Raw genomic sequence first — 23,089 nt, forward strand, 5'->3', positions numbered from 1 at the left:
CTTTGGGGATGCGGATCTTGTAGGCCACAGGGGAGATCTTGTCTATAATCTCAAAGGGTCCCTTCCATGTAGGCAAACATTTTCGCTGTTTGGCCTGGTTCCTTTGGAAATTGTATAAATAGACCCGGTCCCCCACCTGATATTCCTTCCTGGAAGTTTTCAGGTCATAGTGGGTCTTCATGCTCTCGGCTGATCTTTCTAGATTCCGCTGAGCATAGGCAAAAGCATGTTGAAGGTGTTTCCTTAAATTCTCCACATACTCATGAGTAGTGGAGGCATTTATTAAGGTCTGCTCTTGGGTCCTGTAGAGCAAATGCTGAGGAAGCACCATCTTGCGTCCAGTCATCAACTCAAATGGTGACATTTTGGTTGCAGATGAAGGGGTAGATCTGATGGCCATTAGGACCAGAGGTAATCGGATATCCCAACTTGGCCCAGAATCTGCCACAAACTTCTTTAATATGCTCACAATGGTTCGGTTGTATCTCTCCACTGCTCCAGAAGAAGCTGGCCTGTAAGCAATGTGTAGCTTTCTTTTAACCCCCAGTATCTCCCACATCTTTGTCATTACTTCACTGGTGAAGTGGCTACCCCTGTCTGACTCAATCCTTTGAGGTAGACCGAAACGGGAAAAGATGTGGTTAATCATCAGGGCAGCTGCAGTTTCTGCCTTGCAATTTGGGGCTGGGAGACATTCCACCCACTTGGTAAACAAGCATGTAACGGTCAACATGTACTTGTTTCCTCTAGTCGAGCGAATCACAGGCCCTACAAAGTCGATTTGCAAATCTGACCATGGCAGTGTCATCCCCCTCTTTTGGAGAGGCGCCCGGTGTGTGAGGGATGTTGGCTGAAATTGTGCACACACAAGACAACCCTTCAAATATTGGTTGAGGTCCTGGCCCATGTGTGGCCAGTAGGCAACCTCTCTTAAAATCTCAAGTGTTGTATGAAACCCCCTATGACCGGCGGTAGCCGCATCATGGGCGTGACTTAACATCAGGCTTCGGAAGGAGGTAGGAACCACCCACTGATCATGGCCAGGTTGGGATTCCCTTACCAACAAACCGTCTTGGATCCGGAACATTTTTGGACATTTCATCAACACTCTTAGGTCCTCTTTCCCAATGTAATCGGTATCCGTCAGGGGAAAGTTCTCAGGGTCCTCAATGTGTTGGTAAAATTTACCAATTATTGGATCCCCCTTCTGAGCGGTAATCAAATCAGCATCAGGGGTCTCCTTACTCCATTGTGCAATTGAAAGATCATTGTGAGCATTTGTCTGGGACCTAGTGATAGCAGTGACCTGGATTTCCCCCAACAGGGACTCAATCTCAATTAGATCCCCTTGGATGGCCCCGGTTTTGGCCAGCTGATCAGCTAAGTCATTTCCAGTTTTGTCTGGTCCCTCTATTTTGGAATGACCCTTGATCTTCTTCCAATAGATGGTCATCCCCTTCGAGGTGACCAGATCATCAATGTTTTGGATCAACTTCCCATGTTTCAAGGGTTTGTTGTTAGCACATAACATGCCTCTGGTTTTCCAATTAACCAGGTGCTCCACGAACCCGTTCCGTACATAATCGGAATCTGTGATTATGACCAGTTCGTGGAGTTGATGCTGGACAGCAGTGAGGATGGCCTGATGCACAGCCATCAATTCTGCCACCTGACTACTTCGGGGACCAATTTTGTATCCAGCTGAGGGTTCTGGGGACTCATTCACCCATGCATTCCCTACGCCGGCCACCAGTTCTTTCTCCCCGTTGTTGTCAACATGGTAAGAGCATCCATCCACATAGACAGTGGGCATTCCCTCACACTTGTCCTCTTCAAAGACTTTGTGTGGGGAATTAAGGTATGCCTCCATGTTGTCCTTGATTTTTAGACTTTTGTCCTCGAGACAGTTTTCTCTGGCACAATCATGCAAGTCAGCCAGACCTTGCGCGAGGGGACTCTTCTTGTTTTGGCCATATCGGACCTCCACAGGAAAGCCTTGCATTGACAGAATCCAGGAAGTAATTCGGGAATTACTCACATTTCCGTCCTGGATTCTGTCACTTTGGAGATATTGCAGAGGCTGGTGTGGAGTCTCCACTATGATGTGTTCCCCCTGGATAAACGGGCGGTAATTCTTCAATGCCTACACCGTTGCCAGGAGTGCCTTCTCACAATCGTTGAATTTTTCCTCCACAGAGGATAAAGTTTTGCTCGCATAGGAGATTACTTTATTGACCTTGTCATGCTTTTGGTATAATACTGCCGTCAAGCACGTATTAGAGAACCCCGTCTCCAGGAAGAACTCCTTGTTTCTGACAGGGTAAGCTAGGCAGGGCGCTTGTGAGAGGCTTCTTTTGAGTTGTCTTACTGCCTCGGCTTGTTCTGGTCCCCATTCCCACTTGACCCCCCCCCCTTCAGGAGATGAATCAGGGGTCTTGGTATCTCTGCGTAGCCCTCAATGAACTTTCTGCTGTAATTAGTCAGTCCAAGGAGGCTCCTTAGTCCCGCAGAGTTGCAGGGTCTTTCAGTTTCTGAAGTGCTTCCACTTTCCTTTCCTGGGGACAGAGACCCTGAGGAGTAATCTCATGCCCCAAGAAATTAACACGGGTTCTACACCACTGTGCTTTCTGAAAGGAAAGTTTTGCTCCGGCGGCCCTCAACTGGGTCAGAACATAACAGATCTCCGCTATGTGTTCCTCCACAGATGAACTTTTGATGAGGACATCATCTACATAAACCAGGTTACCCCTCGCACCCAGGTCGGGCATGGCCTTATGTAGGAAAATGTTGAATTCATTGCCGGAGTTGAGGTATCCGAAGGGAGTCCGGGTCCATGTGTACTGCTGGCCCCCAAAGGTAAAATCCAGCTTGTATTGGTCCTCCCTACTGACAGGCACAGTCCAGTATCCATTGGTCAGGTCTATTGCAGTGAATACCTGTGACCCCTGGATCTGGGCCAGCCCTTGGTCAATGTAGGGCAGAGGCCATCGGGAAGTATGGACCCATTTGTTGAGCTCCCTGAGGTCGGCGCAGAGTCTCCACTGGCCGTTTGGCTTCAATATTCCCAGCACCGGATTATTGAAGGTGCTGTGGACTGGACGGATTATTCCCCGGGACTCAAGGTTCTTAATTATTTCAGTAAGGGAATCCATTGATGCGAGAGGCAAACGATATTGCTTCACAAACACTGGAGTCATGCCAGGGTCCGTGGGGATTGTTGTTGTGTGGATGTCGGTGCGACCACAGTCATATGAGTCTACCGCAAAGAGATCTTGGAAATCCAAGAAAACTTGTTTCAACTTTTGCTTTTGTTCCAGAGTCACACAGGCATCAGCTAGGTTGACTCTCTCTTCCACCATCTGCCTGAAGCCTGGAAAGACTTCTGGTTTGGCTATTTCAGCGGCCTCCTCCAGCTGGGTGGAGAAGTCCCTGGTCAGAGTGCTGATTTGGACTGGAGGCTTCAGGTGGGAAAGGCAACCCTCATGGACCTGGAAAATCACCTCATCCCTCCTGAAGTCACAAGTCACATCTTCCTTACCATAGGGGCAGGAAGTGTACACCAGGAAGTTCCCCCCATGCCGGGTAAAAATCCTGTCTGGTGTTGTATTGTCATCACTGTCACTGTCAAAACAGTCCTTGGGGATTGGTCCTAACAGTTCATTTCCTAAATCGATGGAAAAATGTCGGTCATCAACCGCCATTCCAATAATGGTGCCTGCGGCTAGAGTAATACTCTTTAAGTCGCTGTTATCCACCTCTATTAGAATGGTGTCATGTTCTATGTTGACTAATGGAGTTGGGTTTACCCCCAACCCTTGCTGTTGGAGAGAAGCGTTTAGATGTATGTAAGCATCAGGGTTTTTCAAATGTTGTCCTCTTTTAGCTTTCACTTCCAGGGAGAATTGTCGGGTCCTTTCTGGGATGGTGACTTCCTCTTTGATCTGAATTTCAACTGCATAAGGTAGCAATTGAGCTGACCTAAATGCTTTTTCTGGATCATCAAAGCCCATGGGATTATCTGCTAATCGGGACCAAGCTTTGAAGTTTATTAGGTCCAAACTAATGGCAAAGCGATTGAGAATGTCACTGCCTAAGTAAAAGGCGGCAGTGACGTCTCGCACGACCCAACAATTATGGACTATGCTCTTGTTGCCAATGGAGATTTTGAGCATACACCTGCTTGGCAGGAAATGTTTGGAATTAGGCGCTTCCAGGTCCATTTCCCATTTGTCTATCAGTTTGAATGTGGGAATGGCTGGGTCTTTTGGGAGTTGGCGGAACATGGCTTCGCTGATGAAGCTCTTACCGTTGCTCACACACACTCGGGCGAGAACAGAGTCCTTCCCATCATTTAACTGAACAGGGATGAACAACTGCTCTCCAATTTGTTGAATATCAGCCAGGCTCTGAGCTGATTTCACATCTTTCTGGACTATAGTAGTGGGAGTTTCTGATTGTGGATTAGTATAGAATTTCAGAGTGTTTCCTTCCAGCGTGGAATACCACTTTAGACTGGAAGGAAGGTTGATTTTCAGAAATAGAGAGGACCCCCCATCACCAGTCTGTTGTCCTACTGCTATTACTGTCACGTCTGGAATTTGGTTGTTCTGGAAGCGAAATTCTACTTGGTGAGATTTTTGTTCAACCATGTGGCAGGTGCCGTTTAAACTAACATGGTTGACACTCTGTTTTAATTTTATTGGTCGGCTAGTCTGGGTCCAGAGGACCTTGTTTACATAATCTATTAGGGGTGACAACCTTCTCAGGAGGTCATTCCCTAGTAAACAAGGGGTGCCCTTTGGAGTCATTACTATGACCGGGTGTTTCACCTTGTGTCGCCCAATTTTAATGTCCAAGTCTGCAGTTCCCTCAACGGGAATTTCCTTCCCGTCAAAGTTCTGCAGTTGTCCAGGAAGAGAGGTGAGAGGAATACAGTAATTCTCCCCCTTCCTGCATTTAGTTCCTCGAAGGCCCTTTTGGACAAAAGGGTAGCTTGGGATCCAGTGTCCACCAGTGCCAAAATTGTACCCTGCCCCTGTACTTGCACCGGGGCATAGTATCTTCCCTCCTTCTCCTCAAGGGGGCACAGATAATGCACATTTTTGGACAACTGGTGGCCTAACTTTCTGGTTTTGGACATTGCTAGCGAAGAGATTCGGGCAGAATTCTGTGGAGAACCTTGGGAATCTGAAAGAAAAAGTTGGCAACTGGAGATCAGAGCCATTGTGGGTTCCCCTGGTTCCGGTTCTGGGCCGCCCCCCCCTTCTTGGAGGCAGTCACCAGGATGGGTTTGAACCAGGGGATTTCGGTATCGTGGGTTCTGGTATGAGATGATGGGCGGCGGTAGCTCAGTCTCCATATCTCCCCAGTCTGAATTGACATCCCTTGGGACCCATTTTTCCTTGGGAGGAGTTCCCTCATCTCTGAAGGAGAAGATCCTTTTCCCAGGATCTTCTGAGGATCCCTTTCCCTCAAATTGGAAGACCTGAACCTCCTCCACAAAGTGGGTCTGTTGGGGTCCTTTGTTTCTCCTACCTCCTCTCTGCTCCTTGGGTGGCAGAATTTCAGGGGTAGGAGATTTTGTTTCCGGTTCCTGGTTTTCCAGGGGCTGTTTACAAGTTGGGAAGGAAGCTTCCTCCAAGGTTTTACACCCCCTTCCCCTTGTGCCTCCTCCCTGGGAGCTGGTGTGTTATCGGGGTGCTGCCCCCGTCACTGTTCTGGAGTACCAGGTCCAGAGTTTGGGGAATTCTGTGGTGACACGCTCATTTGAGGGTTCTGTTGAGCCCTCAGTATGTGACCCAGATCCCGTGCCATATTTTGGACCTGGCGCTCTAACTGGGAAACCCGCTCAGGCTGATACGGGGCACTATTTTCTCCCCTGAGCTGATCCCAGGAAGGGTAGCTATCCCTTCTCTGGTAGTACCCCTGGTTGGGAAGATTTTGGTACCCCTCCACCCTTGGCCTCCCCTCTCCCGGATTAGGTTGTCTGGGCTCAGGGAATTGGGGAAAGAAGGATGGATGATTTTGGGGCTGGAAATTGGGTGGATACCTGGGGAAAAAGTTCTGCCCAGGATTTGGAGAATTTCTGCCCTCCTGGGGGAAATTAGGAGGGAAGTTCCCCGGGTCAGGTGCTTGGCTGGATCCCCCCCCCTTGGGCTGGAGGAGTCCACACATAACCCAGGATTGGTCGGTTTCCCTTGTAGCGGGGACTTACATAGTCAGGGGTGCGGGGGACCCCATTTGTGGGACTACCTCCTCGACTCCCTGTCTGTGACTGGCCCGAGATATTTCTGGGCTTAGGATTATTAGGTGCAGGTAGGTTTTTAGGCCCCCCCATCTCCAAGTCTAAAACGGGGGCAACCTTTACCTCTGCCACCTTGGCAGCAGCAGGGGTGCTGTTGGTTTTGGGGTTTTGGGGTTTTTGGGCGCATTATTTTTATTTTCTATGGGCTTCTGCACCTCATAGATCCGAGTAGCCTGTTCAATGACTCAGTCTAAAGATCTTTTCTCGTGAAAATCTCTCACGAGCTGGGTCATGATGTATTTGGGCAAGGCATGGAAAAATGTATTGACAAATTCTCTGCTGTCTGTGCGCACCCTTCAGGTGGTTGCGCAAAGGCACGTTTCAGTTCTTGCACAAATTCTTGTGGGGCCTGATCCTCCCCACATTGCAAATTGTAGGCTGCCTTGCGAGCCTCTTGGGGATTTCTGTGAACAGAAAAATGTTTTAATATGGCCGCCCTATAGGTGGACCACCTTGAATGATTTTGGTCCTCCAGCCCCGCAAAGAAACTGGAGTACTCTGGGGAGAATGTCCACTTTACATATTGGATACAGCTTTGGCTGTCCTTCAAATGAAAAGTCTCCATCATTTGCTCGTAAAGCTCCAAGTGTTCCCAAACAGAATACTTGGCGTGCTTGTGATAAGGCGTGATGACACTCCTTATTGCCTTTATTTGCTTCAATGGGTCCTTAAGCAAGGCCCTTTTTGCCTTATTGGCCTTTTTGGTTCGGGTAACCCTGGTCCATTCATCCTCTGACTCAGAGGCACTGCTCCCAGAGGTTTCTGTCTGATCTTCCAGGTTTTCCCGGATTCTGCGAGCCTGGGATTGGCTGGCAGAATGTGGGGACCTGGTCTCCTGTGTCCTGCGCCGTTCAGAGGAGTCTTCAGATTCCTCCTTGCTGCCAGGATTTGATGGGTACCCCCCCATTGACCTAACTGGGCAGAAGTTTTCAGGATGCCCTTAATGGGCCTATTCTCCTGGGGTTCCACACTAAATTGCACTGTGCTTGGGTGCCCATACCCGGATGCCCGCCCATCCATTCCTGGGAGGTACTGGCCTATGAGCCCCATGCTTCTGGCTGGATAGTAATCTGCCATCCCTGTGGCCCGGTGCTCATGTGCGCCAGGGGACAGGGGGTGGTAGAGTCCAGGGACTGAGAGAGATAAAGGCCTCTGGTACTACGGCTCCTGAGGTTATGCTCAGGAGTTTCCCTTTCCCAGCGAACCTGGTCTCTATCCGCTCCTGCTCCATGTTGCAATGCAAGAGCCTGCGCCTTCAGTTCCTCAATTAAGGCCTTACTAGACTCTATCAGTCTCTCCTGCATCGCTACCTGTTGTTGGAGCCTATCATTCTGCTGGCAGAGAGCCTCATTCTCTCTCTGCGTTTCCTGATTGGTCCTGGAGCACTGGGCCAGTCTTTGCTGCAGAAGGGTTACCTCCTGAGTCCCATCCCTACTGGCCTGCTCCTGTCTTGCCAGAGCCTCCTCCACCCTCCTGGTGTGTTCTAGCAACTGTTGGTGTTCTTTTTGGAGGTCACCCAGTCCCTGGTGGGCCAGGTGATTTTCTTCCATTTTTCTTTTTAAGTGGCAGACTTCCTGGCCTAAGGTGTCCCTTTCCTGACTAAGAGTCTGCATCTGTACCGTCAGGTTGTCCCTTTGCCTTTGGAAGGCACCAGCTTTCTGGCGCTCCTGATCAAACTCTGCCTGGGTATCCAGGTCTTTCAGGATCAGTTTATTGCTCTCCTCTTTCTCTCTGTCTAGTTGGATTTGCAGGGTGGCTACCTGCTCTGTGCATGCCATGTTGAAATTGATCTGTTGCTCCAGCTTTTTCTGGCTCTGCAGTAGGGAGTCCAAACTGTCTTGGCATTCCTTCTGCAAGGCCAGAATTCTGGTATCCTGGTCAGCCTTTTCCTGTTGCAGTATATCCATGTCCTCTTTTATTTTAATGATATACTGCCTACTATCATTTTCTGACTCCTGGCTCCTCTGCAGCCTCTGCTCAGAAGAGTCCAGATCAGATTGGGCCTTCTGTAATGCCAGCAGTTGCCTACTTGCCAGATCTTGGCCTTCAGCACATTTGTCCTGCATGGCTCCAATATGTAAATATAAATATGCCGCTACCCTGGCAATCTTGTTGTGCTCATCCTTGGCCTTAGGGGCCATATATAGTTCACTCAGGGCCACATGTAAGGGACCCTGGTCTCTCCATGTATCTGACCCTGTTTCAGTGATCTGGGGTGCGATTGCCTGCAACCACACCGTCTGGTCCTGATGAGTCCACTCACCTCTCACAAATAGCTTATGTAAGAAGTGCTCTCTGGCTATTTTCATATCTACCAAGGTCGTCATTCTGGAATTTGAGTTCCTTCCTGACTTACAGAAGTTTGTATTTTATTTTTGCAAAACAGACCTTTTCCTTAGAGCGTTCCTTTGAGGAGTGCTTTACAGCGTAACACAGCGTGGTGATCCGACCGGATGTATGTCTCCTGTCAGTTAGCACACTGTATTAATCTGCACAAGTGATAGATCTAACCCAAACGTCCGGCTCGAGCCCCCAATTTGTAAGAGGATTCAATTCAACACTACAGCTAAGTCAATACCTAGTCTGGGATACTGAATGGAAACCCTTATTGATATATCTTTACGTCCAGTTCATGAGTACTGGATGACTACCCCTATATAACACCCCTCTCTTGGAATCCCCCTGTCCCCACTGAGCCAAGAAGTAGTTCTGTTTTGCAAGTTTAAACGGTTTATTTGATAATTTAAACAATATATATATATATATATATATATATATATATATATATATATATATATATATATATATATATATCACACTTTATAATAAATTAATAATTGAATATCACACTTAATCTGAGCAGTAATCAATAATGGATAGTCCGGCACTAGCACACTTCTTTATAATCAATGATGAGTGGTTATAGGATGGATACGATAGCAACAATACTTTTATGGTTTCAAATGGATGCAATGTGGAATGAAATGCAGTACAGAAAATAACTTGATAGGATTTCAGCAAAAGACAATGTAATCACTTTCTTGGACAATTCACCCCCCCCCCTTAATGCAATGTAAGGAGATGAATAGAATGGGACTCAGTTCTTAGGAATGCAATCAAATAGAGTTCAGTTCGATTCCCCCCCCCCAGCAGCTTATACAACAGATAGGAGTTTTGAAACACAGACCCAAGTGCTTTGAATATGGTGACAATGCAGTGAGAAATATGCTGAAAATGCTTTGAATTCCCTTCAGGAGGTTCAGGGTGAGTGGTATCTAGTTAATATTAGTCCAGGCTCACTCTAGCAATGATTCAGGGATGGTTCTTAAGAGGCAAACGAAATTTAGTAGTTCAGGCAAAAGCAGCTATCTTTTTACAAGTAAAGAAATCGGGCCAAATCGCAAATCACGGCAAAATTCATGGGTGCGAGAATCGTGATTACGGAGAAAGTATAAGGAGTAGGAAGTTGGTTCTAGGCTCGTTGAATAACTGAGATTCTAAGCTTTCAGAGGAAAGTTAAACCAAGTTCCTAGCCCAAACGGTTCCAGAGATACGGACGATTAAATAAAGGTAGTTTTTCGGATTTGAAAATTTTAAAAGTTCAAAGCGACAGGTTACAGCTTGCAGCTAGAAAATGACAGGTGACAGCTTTGCAAATGACAGGTGACAGTTAGGAGGCAGTTCTGGTTAGATTAAAATAGTTTGGATTAGATTATTTTAACTAATAGATTGGTTCTGCACAGTTCTGCTAGGTACTCACAATATATTTTTGAATTAGGCCTCGCCACGGATCTGGTCAGGTTTTGGACTGGACTCCGGTTCTGGTCTCGGCACTTCACAGTGATCTGGGTCAGCTCTTTGGTTCTGCGAACAGCGGTCTGGGTCAGCTCTGGATCTCTGGCCTCTGGTTCTGGATACTGCTCTGCTTTCTAGGTACTGCTACAGGTTCTGGAGATTGATGGATTTGAAGTCTGGATCTATGGATGTGAAGTCGTCGATCAGCATGCTCCGCAGCAAATGGAATTGAATCCTCTCTAGCTTCCAGTGGCTCTTTTTATGTCTTTTGAAAGTGGGTGTGTGTGCAGCATCACTAGCCAGCCCCTCTTTCAACTTGTCATTGGCCCAATTCTCCCCTCTCCCATGATTGGGGAAGAAAATGTGAGTCAGAGTGATGCTGTAGGTTTTATGGGTCCGAGGATCCTCCCTGGTCAGTTTGCCCACAAATCTATATTTGATCGAAATATACATTTCTCAAATACATAGTGGTTTGTCATTGCATGTACATATTACCCATCACATGAGGTAGTCTCTGTCCCAAATCTGCTCTTCCTGAGGGCTTGCATTCAGAAACTGCAACATTTTCAATTTTAGTGGGTTATGCAACCTTGGTTCTTCATTAAAAATTATACACATATACACGGCCTGTCCATACATACTCCAGTAAATTCCCATGTCTCTAGCTTAAACACAGAGTCTGTAGTATCCATAAATAGCGAGGTTTTGCCCCAGAACATCACACAAATTCCCAACGCGTCTTAAAACGTGCACAGAAAATTCACAAGAATTATGGTATCATTTAAATAATTTTGACAAGTCCGCACCATGAGTTATACATCTTTCTTAGAATCATATTCTGGCCAACAGGGGTGTGTCTTTTCAGGTCACATGGTGTAGAAACCAGTTTATCCAGTTTCTGCCAAGCTCAGAGACCCTGCCCCTCCCAGCTTCTGCCAAGAGGAAGCTATTTTACGGCCACCCTAATAAACCATCTGCCTGGGCCCAGGACAGGCCTTTGTTCAACTCCCTGTAGCTGCTCCACCCCTAATCTAATCAGAGAGGTGACAACTCCTTTTGGCAAAGGGAAGAGTGGCTGAGCAGGTTTTAACTCCTGTGGGGGTAGATGTCAGGCAGAATTCAGTTTCATTAAGCCAGGTTTCAGATAAAATGTCACTTTTTGTTCCCCAGTTTAAGTCAAGAAAATTTTTACATTTGCAGCTAGAATGCTGATTCTAAGTTCAAAACTATGACATTTCAACAGTGACAAACTATGTGACACTCAAAAGTAGGTCACTCAGTTCATTTAAACATTTTCGATTTTTGGTAGTTTTAAATCCAGTTTCAGTTAGGCTGCTGCAGACCTGCAGAGCTCAGCCAGTCTTGTTATGAACATTGTTTTGGGGCTCTTCAACTTCCCAGATTTAGTATGCACACATACTTCATTCTGCCAGATGTCTGCTGGTGTTCAGTGAGATTTTTGGAAGTGTTGCAATGTTTGAACATAGGCATTTTGAGCTGGCATTCAGAGAAACAAAAGGTAATTTTAAAGTGCGGTTTTTCCTTTGGCACACATTTCACTCATGGCACCCCGGCCCATCCTGCTCGCACTGGTGGGTGGCAAGTTAGGCAACCCTTTTAGTGTGCACAAACTGCGTGGTTCTCCTAGATTCTGGCGCACATGTGGGCTTTTTGGCCATCTTGGATTTTCTAAGCCCACAGCACCAAATGTTGCAGCATGATAGCTCAAACGTGGGTCAGGACACCCAACAAGGGCTCAGGGGTATAAGTAACCCCAGGAAGGAAGAGTCAGGACAAACCAGGTAAGGAGCTCACCTCTCTCTGGTAAGCTCCTAGGGCTGGTAAAGAAAAAAGAAAAACGTTTGCTCTTGCGGGCTTACTGATTTGCTTTCTCTCCTATTGCAGGAAAATCGGTCAGCTGAGGAGGTCTTCATTGCCGGAGTTAGGATCGGACCGGAGCGGGGCGCTGCCAGGAGCTGCGCCGCGGAAGCCGTACAGCTGGGAGGAGGCCGCTTCGGGAAGGAGTGACCGGTACGGGGAGGCCAGGAGGAGTACAGCGACGCCGGGAGTGTCAACCTCGGAGCACAAACAGGCATAAGGAACCGCCGAAGGATCCTGCACCAGCGAAGACGGAAGTGGCAGCAAGCCTTCGGAGGGAGAAAAACAAACACAACTGGGGGAGGTAGTGCTCAGTCAAAACCCAGGAAAGCCGCAGGGCAACATACGCTAGCGAGCACCGTAAAAAGCCTGCGATCAGCGAGGACCAACAAGGGGGCGTGGCTTTTACGGGGGGGGGAGCCTAAGAAGGAGTGGCAATCCCTAGTGGTAAACTTTTAAAGGGACAAGCATACGCACGAAAAACACACGAAAAGAGAACGGAGAAATTTAGAGGGGCAGACCACGATCCTCAGTGGCACAGGCAACAAGTGCTCAGACGTGAGCCACAGAGGTTGGGAGTTCACGCCATTCCACCGGCACGACAATTTTTTGGCTTAAAAGAACCGAAGTGTGGCAATAAATATTTTTAGGTAAATTCACGGAGTGGTGCAATTTTAGGCCTTTTTACAAAAAACAGGAAAAGCCAAAGAAAGCGAGGAAAGGGACACAGACGGGACCACAGGACAAAGAAGAGAGAAAGAAGGTAGCAGTCCTGTGGAGGGAAGGTATTCAGACAAGAAGAACGTCGGAAGGAAGAGCAAGGAGAGCCCAGGAATTCAGCGAATGGGCAAGAAAGGCGGTGAAAGAGTATGGGGCACAATGGGTGCTGGATATAATGCAGAAGGAAGAAAGGGCAAAGGCAATGTCACCTCTGCTGTTCATAGAGCCAAGCAGCAGCGAAGGAGAAGGCAAGGTGCCGCAAGGACAGAAGAGGGGGAGAGATGAGCCAAGGAGATGGGAGGAGCAGCCTGAGGCACCAACCAGGAAGAAGAAGAGAAAAGAGAGAAACAAAGGTACTGTGAATAATAATGTGGGGAATAAAATTGTAAAAATGATAAAAGATTGCGTCACGGGTTCGGGTAAGTCGCCCAGAATTAATGGCAAGAAGAGCAGACATAATAAGGTACCTAGGGAGGAACAGGAGGAGAATTCTACAACAGAGGGGGAAAGCAGTGATGAGGAAGAAAGGGATCATTTGAGGGCTTGGGTAAAATGGAGAGGAGTGGTGAGCAGGGAGAAGCAAAGAGGGGCAGGGGGGACGTGGCAGAACCCATAGGCACCCCGGTCCCAGTACCACAGGTGGCACCAGTGTTACCGAGCACAGGAGGGGTACCACAAGGGACCAATCCACAGCCAGTGGCTCCGATAGGGGCACCAGAGGCACCAGTGGCAGGGAACCCACCGCAGAGGGTGGTACCACCAGTGGCGGCAACAGATGTTGGGGGGCCAGTCATGACAAAGTAAGGTAGACCTACCATGGGTAAAGATGTGCAGGGCAGGTCGATGAAGGCAATGGCTTGGTATATAAATGACAAAGTAAAGGAGAAAATATGGAGAAAGGAATTCATTGATATTTTCACTTTGCTAGATTGTCAAAAAAGAGGGATGAATGTGGCACTGGAGGACATAAAGGAAGATGAGAAAAGCCTGTTAAAAAGGGGGCCAGTAGTAAGGAATTTCTACAACTGGATGGCAGCCTTTAATATAATGTCCACAATTATATTGCAGAAATTCCCAGAGGACGGGGTAGCACTAGTGGCATATCAACAGAGGGTGCTAAAAGTGCATGCAGCATTCGGGGGGGGGGAGTGCATGGCGGGAGTATGATCACGAGTTTAGAAAGGAGATGGACTGCTTTTCAGATATGGGATGGGACAGAGAGAATTTTAATCTCTACATATTTAATGTACTAAAAGAGAAATGGGAAACCAAGGAGCGAAGCACAGGAGGGCAGCAGAGGAGGCAGTATTGGCAGAACGATTACAGATCTGATTAGAGATACAATAACAGAAGATATGAGAATAGCTATGACAGAAATAGGGATCAAAACTTTCGGAGCAGGAGCTACAGGTCGCAGAGAGGGTGGCAGAGCAGCTTACCTCCAACAACGCAGGGTGGAGGCAGTGGGAGTACGGGGGCAACACGGGCAGAACCAGGACAATGTCGAAATTTCGAGAAGGGGGTACCCTGTAGTTGGGGATGGAAGTGCAAGTTCAGCCACAAGTGTGAGAGATGTAAGGGCGATCACAGCAGCTCCAAGTGTACAAGGGCTGCAGCACCAAGCAGCAGGAGCAATGAGAAACGGAACTAAGAGCTGGTGCGAGAAAGGAGCCACACCAGTAAAAATTGAGAGGATGGAAGGGTGGCTCCGGCAATATCCAGACCAAGAAGCTGCAGAAGTGATCAGGCAAGGGTTTCAAGGAGGTTTTAACATCCCATTCACCGGGCAAGGAGCAAAGCATATCCCCAAGAACCTGAAATCTGCTATCGAAAACAGGGAAATAGTAACCAAGAAAATCCGAAAAGAGGTAGAGCTGGGTAGGGTGGCGGGGCCTCTTTCAGTCTTGCCATTTGAAGAATTCATATGCTCTCCACTGGGGTTAGTACCAAAGACGGAGGAGGGGGAATACAGGCTAATCCATCACCGGTCTTATCCCCCAGGGGCGTCAGTAAATGATGGCATTGCCCAAAGCGAGGCAACAGTATCCTACTCAGATTTTCAGGAAGCAGTAGAACTAGTGAGGAAAGCAGGAGAAGGGGCATGGATGGCAAAGTCAGATATTAAATCGGCATTTCGACTGTTGCCAGTCAACAACCAATCCCAGAGGTGTTTATGTATGCAGTGGGAGGGGGAATACTTCATCGACAAATGTCTTCCTATGGGTTGTGCCATTTCATGTGCATACTTTGAGAGGGTAAGTTCATTCCTGCAATGGGCAATCACGAAGGAGATGAGGGAGGCCAGGATAGATCAGTATTTGGATGACTTCTTATTTGTGGGGCCCAAAGGTTCAAAACTATGCAAAGCAACCCTGGATACATTTGTAGAGATGACAGGCGAGTGGAATTTTCCACTGGCGGGGGAAAAGACTATGGGCCCAACACAGATTATTCAATTCCTAGGGATATAAATTGACTCAAGCCTGGGGGTTTGCCAGATCCCAGGGGACAAAGTAGCAGACCTGCAAAAAACAATAGAGGAGCTAAAGGGAAGGAACAAGGCAACAGTGAGAGAATTGAAAGCTCTGGCAGGAAAACTAAACTTTGCGGGAAGGGTCATACCACAAGGGAGAGTGTCCCAAAGAAGCATTGAGCTGAGAACAAGAGGGGCCACAATGGGGCACCATAGAGTCAGGATAGGGGGAGGCATTAAAAGAGACTTGGAAGTATGGGCAGAATTCCTGAGGGACTTCAATGGGTCGGTAATATGGCGCTCACCCATAAACGATGAAGGCAAAAGGATGTTGTTCACGGATGCAGCAGGGGGATTTGGTTTTGGTGCAATACTGGGGAAACAGTGGTGTGCAGGGAAATGGCCAAATGCATGGCAAGTGGCAGAATGAACAAAGAACATAACCCTGCTGGAACTATTTCCAATCTGGGTAGCATTGTGTGCATGGGGGGAAGAGCTAAAAAACAAGGAGTTGGCAGTATGGTCATATAACATGGCAGTAGTGCACATGTTAAATAAAGGGAGTGTGTCATGCCCAATAGTGTTGGAATTAATGAGAGCAATCACACTGGAAAGCCTAAAAATGAATACATGCATAAGGACGAGGCACATCGCGGGAGAAGCAAATGTAGTGGTTGATGCATTATCTCGTTTTCAGTGGGAAAAGTTCAGGGAGCTGAGACCAGACACCGACAGGGAAAGGACGCCCACGCCACAGAAGGCATGGGTCCCGTTGGAAGCATTGGAAAGGAAGGAACGGTTGGCTACAAGGTCAACTCTAAGGAAATTGCAGAACCTCAGAGGACGGAATGGGTCATTGACAAACTGACCAGGAACGCCCCAACGTACAAAACGGGTAAGCAGTATGAAAAACATGTAAAAGATGTGTTGGCTGAAGCTGGAGTGCAAGATGTGGGGAAAATTTCGACAGAAAAAATGTGTGAATTTTTGGAAGGGGCATTTGCCAAAGGGAAAAAGAAAAGCTGGGCGGCAGCACACCTAGCCGCAGTGGCATGCACCACAAAGGTGGCCGGCGTACCAGATCCAACAGACCGCCCTAGAATAAAATATGCTATGAAAGGTTGGGCAAAATTTGAGGGGAAGAAACCAGACAGCAGAAGGCCACTGAACTTTGGGAAGCTAGTGATTCTGTTAAAAGTATTACGTAATACATGCAGGAGCATATACGAGACAGCTTTGTTCAGAGCAGCATTCGCGCTGGCATATTATGGGGCCTTCACGGTAGGGGAGCTGGTGGCCAGTAACACGGTAGCAGGTAATGGCCTGGCAATGAGCGATATTAGGAAGGAACGGGAAGCAAGGGTATGTCTATAATGTTGAGGAAATCTAAAACGGACCAAGCAGGGAAGGGGAGAGCAATAGACCTTAACTGCATCAAGAAGAAGGACCACTGTCCAAGATGCATCACCCAAGAATTCCTAGATATCCGACCAGAGGTCGACGGGCAGCTATTAATACATAGGGACGGCAGCGCACTCAGCAGGTACCAGTTTCAGGCAGTACTGAAACAGGCAGTGTCCAAAGCAGGATGGGACCCAGCCGAATTTGGGACACACTCGTTCAGGATAGGAGCTGCAATCTCGGCATGGGCAGGGGGCCTGGGAGCGAAAGGGGTGAAGAGGATTGGGGGGTGGAAGTCTCAATGTTTTAAAAGATATATACGGGAGGAACTGATATGAACACTTATCTCCCCCATTTCCACAGAATCGGGGCCCCTACAAATCGGCATGGGTAGTGGGGCACTCCTTCGTGACAAGGGCAGGCAGGTGGATTGAGGAAGTGAAGCAAGGACTGCACTTCAAAAACACAATTACATCATGGTGGGGCCTCCCAGGAATGCACTGGGAGGACATACATGACAGACTGTCGGACCTGATTGGCTTCTTGGAACCCCCCCGAGTACCTGGTAATACACCTGGGGGGGAGCGATTTGGTGAGCACAAACAGGGGAGAGTTACAAAGAAACATTTGCGAGTCCCTACATAGCATAGCCCACAGTTGGTGGAAGACAGAAATCTTTATGTCTGAGGTAATACCGCAGAGGGTATGGTACGGGGCGCATAGGAGGCAGTCAATCGAGACAACCAGAAAAAAGCTAAATAAAGCAGTGGAGAGATACTGCACGAGCACAGGGCTCCACTTCATAAAACATGGTCTCTCACAGAACAATCCGGAAATGTTTCACCAGGATGGGGTGCACCTGTCAACCAAGGGGATGGGAGTTTTCTCTGACAACATTTTTAGGGCACTCCAGGAACGGGGTTGTAGGTAGAGGTGCTTTTGGGGGGGGACCTGAGCGGGCGGAGCAACACCCACTCAGGTGTGGCGGCATGTGCCTAGGAACAGAGGCCCAAGGGGAGCAAAGACTCAGGAGAAGCCTTGGGCAACTCCAAAACTGGACACAAGGTGCCCAAAAGCAAATGATGGTGTTATTGGTTTTGTTATGTATTTTCTGTAAGAAAATAAAATGCCTACGGCCTATAATTTTTCGATAAACAAAGTTGGTCGGCTATGTTGTTGCTTAGGTAGGGGTCAGGTAATGGGAGCAAAGGGAGCCCACACTACTCAGCCTATGCCCCAGGCCCCGGGCCGTATGAAATACGGGCCGATGGCGGGCCTGGGAGTTTAGGCGCAGGGTAGGGGTAAAACGGCGTGAAAGCCGTGGGGAGGGGCATCCGGATGGCGCCCACAGAACAAAAGGCCCAGCAAGGGCAGGAAATGGCACCTGGGAATGGTGCAGGGGTAACAACAGGGGGCCGGGGAAAACCCGGCCCCCAGGGGGAGAACAAAAGGGCTCAGGGGTATAAGTAACCCCAGGAAGGAAGAGTCAGGACAAACCAGGTAAGGAGCTCACCTCTCTCGGGTAAGCTCCTAGGGCCTGGTAAAGGGAAAAGAAAAACGTTTTCCACCCAACCCACCCTTCAAAGATAACGGAAGAAGGAGGAAACAGGCAGGAGCCAGAACGCTGAGTACTTTCTTTCGGTACACGGTCCAAGAAAATCATAGGCGGCATGTGCCCAAGAACGGAGGCCCAAGGGGAGCAAAGATTCAGGAGAAGCTTTGGGCAACTCCAAAACTGGACACAAGGTGCCCAAAAGCAAATGATGGTGTTATTGGTTTTGTTATGTATTTCCTGTAAGAAAATAAAATGCCTACGGCCTATAATTTTTCCACAAAGTTTGTCGGCTATGTTATTGCTTAGGTAGGGGTCAGGTAATGGGAGTAAAGGGAGCCCACACTACTCAGCCTATACTGCTTGCGCTTGCTGCCATTGCCTGCCCGGCTCACGGCACCACTCCCCCTCTCCCAAACCGTCCTTGGGCCCGCCTGACGTCCCGAACAAACTGCCTCCCAGGGTGTGCGGTTTTAAAACTTGCTGCACTCCCGCCAGCCTCCTTCATTTCCTATTTCCTGACATATGGTACTGTAGCATTTATTTTTTGTATATATTTTTTTTATTAACCTTGCTCTTGCATTGCTCTCGGGCCCGCCTCCCAGCCTTGCAACCATTGCTTATAGGCATGTTATAAATGCCATACAACACCATATACGTCATAACATTCCCATGTTGCACCCTCTCCACCCACGCCGCACTTTTGCTTGCCTTAGCGACCGACTGCACTGACCTACAATCCCCCCCAACCCCCATCTCCCCAGCTCGCCGCCATAGCCCACACAGTTCCCACAACAACAACCCATTCCCCAAACTCGCCCCTGGGCCCACCTGAGGCCCCGAACGGGTGCCTCGCCCAAGGGTGTGCGAATTTTAAAGCCAAGATAACTTACATAATCTCCTTCCCGACATATGATAGCGTGGCAATTATCTGAACTGTAGTCTGTATATATATTCGTGTATTTACGCTGATGCCTAGTACTTGTAAGCATCAATTCTCTATAAATCCTGCTTTTCATTGCATTCTGCAACCTTGCAGCACTTGTGTTATAGGCGTATTATACATGCCATCTCGTATCGTGTCATAACATAACGTTACCCTGTTGCGCCCTCTCCACATGCGCTCTTCGTTGTGTGACTACTACAACACGACCAGCTAGCTGCACACTTCAACATGGGGTGGTCTCCAGCTTTACACCTTTCACGTGCGCAACAAATACATGAGTGTGCTGTACGTCTGTGGGATTACAGCCATGTGGCAGTCACTGTGCTGAACTAGGGAAGTTTTCTGCGGGGTTAGCACTAAAGATGGGGTGCATGCGGTCTCCAACGAGGAGGGCCTGCACTGCTGGGGACCCGCATGGAGGGCTTGTTCTGAGCCCTGGGCGCCCTCTCTGTATTCGTCGAACTATGCTCTTATTAGCGACCACCATCCCCCAATTTACCGCCATTCGCCACGAGGGTTTATTTTTTTAAAAAAATTATTATTATTATTTATTTATTTCATCTTACTGTGCGTTTCGTGGAGCGCGATTTTTCCGCCTTGCGCGCGCTAGCTCTCTCCGTCCTATGCTCGCCCCCGTCCTGTCATTCCCCCTACTCCATAACCCAGTCTCACCCGTCGCGGCCAATGTGCCCCTTTTCCCCTGCACTCTACCAAGAGACCCCCGTATCCCCCGCTCTCTCCGCATTACGTCTCTTGCCTACTCCTGTCCCGCCCATACTACCATGACCCCCATAGTCCTCGCACTTGCCGCCATTGCCCACGCGGTTTTGACCCTACCACCTGCCGTCTGTCTGGAAGGGGCTTGATTGTTTAATGCGGTTCCCCCCGCCGCCCGCTTCACATATTATTAACATTCTACTTAACTTACCATGCCAAGATTGCAATCATATCGTTCCTCAACTTACCCCTGACTCTTTGCTTACACTGACTCGCTGCTGGACTCACTGGACTCCTTCTGCAAAGCAGCCCGCGTGCGACTGGAACTGGACCCTGACGAATACCCTGGCATCCATTCTTGCACGGGCCGCATGTCTAAGTGTGAGTTATTGTTTCTTGCTGCACCCCGGTCCACTGACCCACATCTTATAAATCCCATATGACATGTCAATTTTGCAATGATATGGCACCGCGTTCTATTTTATTTATATTATATATATATATATATTTTTTTTTTTTAATTCTTTTTTGCTAATTTACCTCTGTTTCTTGCTCCGCCTCACTGCTGGACTCCTTCTGCAGCACGTCCGCACACGCCCGACTGCAACTGGTTCAAAGGATACCGACACAGGAACACAATCCTTCCTTTCTCCGTGGTGTTGGGGATTGAGGCTGCATCCCCCTTTTTCCTGTCCCTTTATGTATGTATGTATGTATGTATGTATTTTAATTTTGTATATCGCCGGTAGCCGGAGGGCATCAGGGCGCTTAGACTTACAACACAGCAGATGCATGACAGACAATAAATAACGGTTAAGCTTTAAGCTGTGCAAAGGGGATGTCCTGGCTCAACCCCCCCCTTAGCCACCTCTTCCTCACACCTTGTCTCCCCTCACCCCCTAAATGAAGCTTGGCGCCCTCAGGTCGGGGAGGTGGCCCCTCCCCGTAGGCTGAGTAGTGTGGGCTCCCCTTTGCTCCCCCTCCCAGATCCCTACATAAGTAATAACATTACAGACTAGTTGTATTTGTGGAAACATTTTAGGCCGTAGGCATTTTATTTTCTTAAAGAAAATACATAACAACAAAAAGTAATACATCATAATCTGCTTTTGGGCACACTGTGTCCAGCTTCGGATTGGCCCAAGGCTCTTCCCGAGTCCTTATCCCCCTTGGGCCTTCGTCCCTGGGCACATGCCTCCACACCTGAGTGGGTGTCAGTACCACCCTCTCAGGTCCCCCCCAAATGCCCCCTACCTACCGCCCCATTCCTGGAGTGCCCTGAAAATGTTTTCCGTAAAAACCCCCATCCTCTTGGCTGACAGGTGCACCCCATCCTGATGGAACATTTCTGCATTGTTCTGGTATAGGCCATGCCTTAAAAAGTGGAGACCTGTGCTCTTGCAGTATTTTTCTACTGCTTTGTTTAGCTTCTTTCTGGCTATTTCGATAGCGTGTCTCCTTCTCTCCCCTGGTCTTTTTCAAACCTGTTGCTCCCAGGCCCCCCGCCCATGCTGGGGTGGCTGCACCCATCCTGCATGAGTGTGTTCCAAAACTGCCCAACCTTTTCATTGCGTATTTTATTCTAGGGATGTTTGTTGGATCCGCCATGCCCACCACTGCGGCTAGATGTGCCGCCACCCAGCTTTTCCTTCTCCCTTTGGCAAATGCCTTTTCCAAGAATTCACACATTTATTATTTTTTTTTTTGGTTGAGATTTCCCACACCTTTCTTGCTCCTGTTTCCACCAATACCTCTTTCACATGCTTTTCATACTGCTTACCCGTCTTGTATGTTAGGGCGTTCCTGGTCAATTTGCTGATGACCCGTTCCATTCTCTGCGGTGCTTTGCTTTCTTTTGAGTCGACCTTTTGGCCGACTGTGCATCCCTTTCCCTCTCCTTTAGTGGGACCCATGCCTTCTTTGGCGTGGGCGTCTTCTCTTCTTTTGTGGTGTATGCCCCTGCGGTTAGATGTGCCGCCGCCCAGATTTTCCTTCTCCCTTTGGCAAATGCCTTTTCCAAGAATTCACAAATTTTTTCGGTTGAGATTTCCCACACCTTTCTTGCTCCTGTTTCCACCAATACCTCTTTCACATGCTTTTCATACTGCTTACCCGTCTTGTATGTTAGGGCGTTCCTGGTTAATTTGTCGATGACCCGTTCCATTCTCTGCGCTGCTTTGTTTTCTTTTGAGTCCACCTTTTGGCCGACTGTGCATCCCTTTCCCTCTCCTTTAGTGGGACCCATGCCTTCTTTGGCGTGGGCGTCTTCTCCTTGTCGGCGTCCGGTCTCAGCTCCCTGAACTTTCTCCACTGAAAACTAGACAAGGCATCAGCCACCACATTTTCCTCCCCAGCTACGTGTCTCGCCCTTATGTTTGCATTCCTTTGTAGACATTCCCTTGTGATGGCCCGCATCAATTGTTAAAACTATTGGGCAAGCCGCGCTTCCTTTATTTAACACGTGCACCACTGCCATATTATCTAACCAGGCTGTTACTTCTTTGTTCCTGAGCTCCTCTCCCCATGCACATAGTGCATGGGGAGAGGAGAGATTTTTGCCCATCCTGCCTCATGCCATGCTTCTGGCCATTTCTCAGCACACCACCCCTTCCCCAATATTGCGCCAAACCCAAAAAAACCCTGCTGCATCTGTGAATAATACCCTTCTTTCTTCATTGTATATTGGTGTGCGCCAGATGATTGACCCATTGAAATGACTTAGGAATCTGCCCAAATATCCAAGTCCTTTTTAGTAGCTCCCCCTATCCTGACCCTGTGGTGCCCCCTCGTGTCCCCCCTTGTCCTAAGCTCAATGCTTCTTTGGAACACCCTCCCTTGTGGCATGACCTTTCCTGCAAAGTTTAACTTCCCTGCGAGTGCTTGTAATTCTCTTACTGTTGCCTTGTTTCCTCCTTTTAGCTCTGATATTGTTTTCAGCAGCTCTGTGACCTTGTCCTCCGGTATCCTGCATCCCCCTTCGCTTGAGTCAATCTCTATCCCTAGGAATTGAATAACCTGCGTGGGGCCCGTTGTCTTCTCCCCTGCCCGTGGAAAACCCCAGTCGCTAGTTATTTCTACCAATTTGTTCAGGGTTGCTTTGTTTCTTTTTGAGCCCTTTGTCTCTATGAACAACAAGTTATCCCGGTAGTCTACTATCCCGGCTTCCCCCATCTCTTTTGTGACTGCCCATTACCGAAAAGAGCTTACCCTCTCAAAGTATGTGCAGGAAATGGCGCACCCCATGGGGAGACACTTGTCTATTAAGTACTCACCCTCCCATTCCATTCCTAGCCACCTCTGTGA

At 48.4% G+C, this 23,089-nt stretch overlaps 1 long non-coding RNA gene across 1 annotated transcript in view; it reads left to right on the forward strand.

Annotated features, from left to right (window-relative positions):
- Positions 1–23,089, forward strand: part of LOC138493382 (uncharacterized) — a 178,526-nt gene that overhangs the window by 151,738 nt on the left and 3,699 nt on the right. Inside the window, exon 5 of the long non-coding RNA XR_011276411.1 lies at positions 12,005–13,050. This is a non-coding gene — a long non-coding RNA (uncharacterized lncRNA). The remainder of the gene's footprint in view (positions 1–12,004; positions 13,051–23,089) is intronic.

This window comes from Ambystoma mexicanum, chromosome 10 (genome assembly GCF_040938575.1).
Source record: "Ambystoma mexicanum isolate Mex_15411 chromosome 10, UKY_AmexF1_1, whole genome shotgun sequence".
Classification (NCBI taxonomy): Eukaryota; Metazoa; Chordata; class Amphibia; order Caudata; family Ambystomatidae; genus Ambystoma; species Ambystoma mexicanum.